Raw genomic sequence first — 7,646 nt, forward strand, 5'->3', positions numbered from 1 at the left:
CGAATATAGCTTGTTCGGATTTGTAGATGTAAGGGTTTCCGGCGTTTAGACGGCCAACTTTTAGTTTTCCTTTGAAAGGTGGAGAAACACTCTTATGGAAAAGACTAGAAATGAGTTTTAACTAAGAATTAAAAGCGGCAAGGCAATGGAGTTACTAACGCCAGTAACTTAAGTTATCTAACAATTCTCAACGAAAATACAGTTGAATCGCACTGCATAGGCTATCAACCGGAAGATTTAGCTATGAAAATGGTTGGATTTGATATAGAGTTTGAATAAGAAGCTAAACACAAGGTGTGACATCGCTCCCGGAACTATGTGAGCGAGCACATGATCACCGGAGGTTAACAACGCCAAGACTTGCATTCAAACTAAATATCAAGGTCATGAACTATGTGAGCGAGGACATGATCACCGGAGATTAACATCGACAAGTTTTGTTATATAAAAGGCGAACCACGCACATTTACAAACCAAACCTCAAGTTCTAAGATTGAGAAAAACAAGATTTACGAAAGTCACGAGATGTTAATCACTCCATGGCCAAGCCTAAAACACTACTCACACATAATGAAAAGACTAGAAACCATGCTAAGTAGTGAAAACATGATTAACCGATAAAAACGAAAATAAACTTGATATTCACGAAGATCCAAAAACTAGCTACAACTTTAATACATGAGAATTTAACAAACAACTAGTATCTTGAAGAGTTCTTGAAGAAAAAGACTAGAAAAGCTTGAAGATGACAATGGAGAAAAGACTAGAAAGAAAACTAACCTAGAGCATAAAGTAGATTTTTAGATAAAGTGGAAGAGAAGGGTATTTATATAACTCAGCTTCTCTCCCAACAAATATCCTACAAACATACTATAAGTAGCAACTATTCCATAAATGAAAAGTCCAAAAAGCAACAAATATCTGGCCGAAAGCCCGGAGTATCAATACTAATTAAGCAAAGTATCGATACCACGCTGCTAAGTTAAAAAGGGCCATTTCCCTGTAGTGATCCCGTATCGATACGGATTAAGGCCGTATCGATACGGATTAAGGCTGTATCGATACAACATTTGCCGCCTTCCCACTAAGCAAACGCGTATCGATACGGGGAGCTTATCTTCAACCTTCAGGCCAGCCTCCAAAACTTGGCACCCGACGGCTCAACGGCTTGCCCAACGCCTCATGTCTTCGCTCTTGGGCCATCTTGGCAGAAGTACCACCGGGCGCGGATGCTTGAACTTTCTTGGGAATTAGGCTCATGATCAAAATACGCCTTTTGAGGGCGTTTTACCTGAAACACTTAACAAACTACCTTACGAGTAAAATCACATAAAAACAACGATAATAAATAAAAACGCCACAAGCTAGGGAACTTTTAGCACCACGATCTTACAATCTTAGGTGCTAATCAACGTGCTGGAGGTCAAGGTGGAAGAGGAGGTCATACAACTTACGTTGATGAAGTCTATAAGCGAGATGAGGTTGCTCGAGATGCTCGAATGGGGGAAAGGTTTGCCGACATCAAAGCAATGCTTGGTGGTCTTGTCCAACGCATGGAGGCTTTAGAAGTTGCGAACTCACCTCGCCGTCATCTGGTTAAAACCTCGGTGTCCAAAGGAAGAGGGGGTGTCGGATGACGTTTTTATCACCAAACCTTCGGCTAGTAACCATCAACTGAGGGGGAGGACAAGGGCAGTCAAGATTTCAAATCATGATCAGAGACTTTGAAAATCTGGTATAAAGATCAACTTTTTCTAAGTTCTAGGGAGGTATGACATGCACCAAGAAAAATCCTAGAGGTTGATGAGGCTAACATTGGGTGGCTTTCTACTTTAAATATTATTTCAGATCCAGTAGTGGATTGCAGTAAGTCACCAATTTTTGACGAAGAATCGGTGGAAAAAATTACAAAAGGATAGAATAAAAAAATATTACAAAAAAATTGTTACAATGTTGGCGTTGCTACGAACTGAATTTGTTGATTCGTTTTGCAAATTTATTGAAGACACTACTACATGCAAGAGTCAGTGTGTTTCGATCTGGGAGAAATGTGGATTTGTTTATTTGATGGAAATTATTTCTTCACACTTTTTAGACTCTTGTTTACAGTTTGAGTTGGAAAAAATCAATTTGAATTACAAACTTGATGCGGACAAGTTTCGGCGAATTCAACTTTATAAACTCAAGGACGAGTTTCTTCAAGTCGGAGAAAATGATGCAGGCCAATATTCTAATTAATCTAGAAATCTAAGAATTTTATTTTATTATTTTAAATTTAGTATTTTAATAACAATTTTTTATTTTAGTCATGATTTGCTAAAAGTATTAAGTTTACTAGTTTGTTTTGATCTAGTATTCGTATTATTTAGGATGCTTAGTCAAGAAGCACACGAGGGTTGATTTTATTTTTATATATTTTATTTCTTTTTTAGTATTTCAGTAATGCTACTATTATAAATAAGGATGTAAGCCTTAGGGCAAGGAAAAATGCTATTGAATTAATAAAATTGAGAGTTTTTCTCTAATCATATTTGTGTTTCAAAGAGAGAATATTTAACATAAGCAAGTTCATGATCTCTTCTTGCAAATAGTTTCGTAGAAAGAGGCTGCGTTGCATCAGTAGTTAACAATTTTTTGTAGAACGTAGGTTATGAGATTGTGAATATATTGTCGGTTAAGAGAAGGTAATTTCTGAACACTCTCGAGCAAATTTCTAGAGCTATTACTGAAAACAATGAGTTTTTGGCAACCCCAAGGGGTTGTTGAAGTGCATGGTTGATCTAATTGCCTCGATGTAGTTAACCACCCCAAGGTGGCAAGGTCGATTCTTCTCGGCAAGGGTTTGTCCTTGAGAACAATATGGGTTTTGGTATTATTGTCACTCTGCCGAGTAAACTGTTTGATTTTTTCAAAATTTAATCTCTCTCTCAGTCTCTCTCTCTCTCTCTCTCTCTCTCTCTCTCTCTCTCTCTCTCTCTCACACACACACACACACACACACACACACACCTTCTGTCAAATGTAACCAGTGGCCAGAGGAGAGCACGGATCTGGGATTGAACCTCTGCGTACAACCATAATTGGAAGTGATATTGGAAGCAATGATATTGATTGCAAGTACGGGTGAAAGGCTTGACGAGGGTATAATGGTCTTTTACGTCATGGCACTAAAAAATTCTTCCGTGTCATTAATATTTTTGACCTTTACAAAAACAATGTAAAGGTATCATGATAATATATATATCTTAAGAACTAACATTTGAAGATCACAACAGAATCGGATAAAGTCTTTAATTATTTTGTTTTAATCAAGAAACGTCTCAAAATAAAGCCCAATGACAACATATATATTTTACATATATGTAGCCTTTCTAAGCACAAATATGCAACAATACATATGGAGGATTTCATCAAATAGCATCACCCCAAATTCAATTTAGGGTGACGGCCTTCTCTTGCGCATGCCAACTGCATCCGAAACTGCATGAGGGACTAGCGGATTCGATGTACTTCCACGAGCAGCAATTAACCTGTGCCCTGTCACTCCAACTATAACATCATGTGTACTACAATTAAATCAAATCTTTAGAAAGGGGAAATATATATAATATATGTGAAAATCATCTGAAAATGGTATGCATGCCCGAAAATCCATATTAGGAGATATTTGTAGCCAGCCTAATGATCGGATCAAACTTCTTTTAAGAAATTAAAGAAAAAAAAATTGTTTTCAAAATCAAAGGTGCCATGTAATGTGATTAACGATGTATGGATCAACCAAAGTTTTTATATGAACAATCTTTTAAGTACAATGTTAAAAAGAATAAATCTTTATAATCTTCCGCCGTTCAAAAAAGGAAAAAAAAATCTTCTTGATCACACCATTCTGAGCATGTAATATATAGTTCGTGGTAATTTCTTCACCTCAATTAAATTAGGAAAACATAAAATAACATCCATGTAAACATTGTAAAGTAATGGATGAACTAGGTGCTTAACTCATTAAAGTAATCCTTTTCCATCACATCATTCTGGTAAGAAATTTTGGAAAAAAAAAAGAAAAAGAAATTTTACTTTTCCGCCGATCTGAAAAAAAAAAGAAGGGAAATTTTGCAAGAAGAAATTTGAATAAAGGGCATCGACCTTTTATATATATAGTGATAACAAGAAATGTTATTTAGGATAAATATTCTCCTAATTAACTGTGTAATATTGTTATTATGAACTACACCCGCAGACGTCCGCGATCAAAGGCAGAGAAAAAGATGAAAATTTATTAATTTAGGGAGGGACAAGCTAAGTATCAGGTTATAATTAAGAATTAGGAAAAGTTCCGGAATTAATCTTTATAGGAAATCCATCAATCGAAATGCAGAGAAGAATTATTAAAATTAATAGAGAACAATACATATAAGAAGAAGAGACTGGTAAAAGGATAGCTTAATTTAGAGTACAATTGGCATATATACGTAGGATGCTTACTGGCTGGAGAGACGTCCCGTGCGACGACGACCGAGGACGGAAGAGAATGAATTGAAAGCAAGAGGAGGAGGAGTACCACATACGAAACAAGAGACGACACTTTAGGATTCAACATCATCTTCTTCTTCGGTTGGAGAAAAAGGGATGACGAATTAATTATAAGCTAGCTAGCTAGCTTGGTGGGTTTCTGAAGTTAAACCTTTTTTTGGCTACAATTGTTATGCATATATATAGGTAGGAATAAGATAGACAACCGATACATCCCACCGATATCCATGGTCGTTAAATAAGTCTCGTGAGCTAAGTTATTGCACAGGACAGAGACGGAGCCAGAATTTTTGTGTAGCGGGGCGAATATACACAATTAAAAATTTCCTTTATAAAAATAGGGTTTTTAAAATTGTAAGGAGGGCAACAGCCCCCATTAGATCCTCTGGCTCCATCCCTGGGGAAGATTTTTTCTGTGCATGGGTCCCCAATCTAGTTCGCCAATACATTACGTGGTGGTTGTATGTAGGGGTGGGAATTTCCGACACGACACGACACGACACGACACGAAGTTAGTGGGTTAGGGTCAGGTATTTCTGATACGAAGCACGAATATGACATGGACACGATAATATGAAAAGCTAAATAGGACGGGTTAGAGTTGAGAGAATTCTGACATGACACGAACACGACACGACACGAGAATTTATGAAATGACACGATAACCCGACACGAAGTTAGTGGGTTCGGGTCGGCTATTCCTAATACGAAATACGAATATGACACGACACGACACGATAATACAAAAAGTTAAATAAGTCGGATTAGGATTGAGAGAATTTTAACAAGAATACGAGATGACATGATACGAACACGATACGACATGATGCGAACCCGTAGTTGTATGGACCGTCCACATTTGACTCTAAAAATTGTTTGTTACATGACAAAACGTGTAGAAAGTAGGCCCCAAAAATTATGTGTTGGAGAATTATTCGGTAAAGAATAAAAAGGTTGTTGGCAAAGTGCGCGCTTTACTTGATGTCTGAAAGTCCTGAACTCATAATTCCACATTGATTTTGGTTAATTCAATGGTCTTCCATAACCCATAAATTAACCACGCGGGATCAAGTGGGTTTTAAGTGGGAGAGATGAAATTATAAGGGAATGTTTGGGAGCCATGGATATTTACTTATTCTGTATCGTGTGATTCGCATTTTAGATGTTTTGGAGCATGCAGTTTGTAGAGTAAAATTCTACGATGATACATTTGTGAAAAATAAACTGGAGAATATATGTGGAATTCAAGAATCATCTTCAGAAAATTCTCGGACTCTAATTGCATTTTTTAACACCACTTTATTATTAAATAAAAAACTTTATTCTGCAGATATTATCTAAGCATGCAGTTTCCCAAATTCTGATTAATTATATAATCTATGATAAAACCAAAATATTGTAGTAGTGCTCCACTCAAGTCTCCCACCTACTTTAGTGCGCCAAGCACCTAGAATAATCTGGCCGCGTGCACCGAGTCACGATGATATATACGGAGTATTTAATTAGCAAGTGGGATCATAGCGTCAGATGTACACTATACTCTTTTTTTTTTTTTTGAAAATGGTCAATATAATATATCAAAATCATATGGCATTACAGAAAATCATCAAAGATAAAGAAATGAACCGAAACTACCAAAATCTAGACATAGCCACCTATTGCAAATGCAGACCCGACGAAACGTCGGTACTTAAGAATTAGTCGCTGAAAAGGCAATAGATCGAGAATCTTACAAGAACACCCAGCTCAAACCTAGAAAGCACATATGAAATCTAGAGCACGGTTCCGCCATCCCAAAGAGCCACACTGGCGTGTTCAAGACCCATAGACCTGATACACAAGCTTACAACCATGCACAAAACACAGGATGTTATTTCAAGGCAAGCCTCCGCTGACACGGCGGGCTCTAGCCACGAGAAGCAGAACACCGGTAAGCTACAACCCCACCACCGAATCCTCGCAGCCACGGTGGGCAAGATAACAATCTGAGAAGCACAAAACCAACCAAACACATAGCCAAAACAACGATTCACCAACTAACACCTAAATTAAACTAGATTATTTGCCCACCAACCTAACTACACCAAATCTAGGGAACAACGCAAATCGGTACAAGCCGAACTAGGGAAATCAGTAAGTAGAAAAACCTTCGACAAAGTCGCCTCTAAAAACAGAAAAAAAACTAAAACTGAAGCTCTACTCTACCCTCCTACCTTTGTTATTAACCACACCGCTGCCACAACACACTGGCTTTGGAGAAGACAAAGGGGATAGGCAGGCTTGGAGCAACCCCACACCGTCGATCAAAAGAATGCCACCGGCACTAGAGAAAGCCCTCGCTGGAGCTCAACCGAACCTGAATCTATCCAAAAGGGGGCTTTTTTGTTGAGTACGCTATACTCTCGAGCATGCACGCCAAATAAGAGAAGGGAAAATTAGCCATAAGGATGGTAAAATAGTTTTCATTTAGAAGAAGGGTGCCAACAAAATAATTTTCAATAGAGGTCCTTCAGCTTTTTGAGTTTTTTAGCCATAAGGCCAAAACATGTTTAGGTACTTTTATAGGGTTTTAGGTAGCACTTTCCTATTATAGGATTTTAGTGATTTAGGCACTTTCATAGGGTACCCTAGGGTTTTAGGCACTTTCATATATAGGGTACCCTAGGATTTTAGGTACTTTCATAGAGCATATTTGTCCTTATATTTGATTGCAAAATGTGCTTGTCCATTGTTTCTAGTTCTTCAGCTAAAGCCGATCAAATATTATGCCATGGCTAGTACTTGTTGCAAGATTACGTGGTTATCCACTTTGCTCAAAGACTCTGGTATTCACATCCAGCCATCCTTTATTGCGACAATCAGGTTGCCCTCCATATCGCCGCTAATCCTATTTTTCATGAACGAACCAAACATATATATTGAGCTTGATTGCCATCTCATTCATGAGAATCTTCAAGCTGGTCTTGTTCACACTTGTCTTTTTGCCTTCACAACAATAACTAGCTGATGTTTTTACTAAGCCTCTTGGAGCATCTCATCAGTTTAAGACTTTGATTTTCATGTTGGGTGTTAATTTTTTTTTTGGTCACACAATAGGATGTTAGTAAGTTAGATTA

At 37.6% G+C, this 7,646-nt stretch overlaps 1 long non-coding RNA gene across 1 annotated transcript; it reads right to left on the reverse strand.

Moving 5' to 3' along the window:
* Positions 1–3,258: 3,258 nt before the first annotated feature.
* LOC131322260 (uncharacterized) lies at positions 3,259–4,953 on the reverse strand. Its single transcript, XR_009198791.1, has 2 exons — positions 4,483–4,953; positions 3,259–3,537 (listed from the first exon to the last, which is right to left on the reverse strand). It is a non-coding gene; the product is annotated as an uncharacterized LOC131322260 (long non-coding RNA).
* Between the last annotated feature and the right edge of the window lie 2,693 nt (positions 4,954–7,646).

Source organism: Rhododendron vialii, chromosome 4a, assembly GCF_030253575.1.
Source record: "Rhododendron vialii isolate Sample 1 chromosome 4a, ASM3025357v1".
NCBI classification, from domain to species: Eukaryota; Viridiplantae; Streptophyta; class Magnoliopsida; order Ericales; family Ericaceae; genus Rhododendron; species Rhododendron vialii.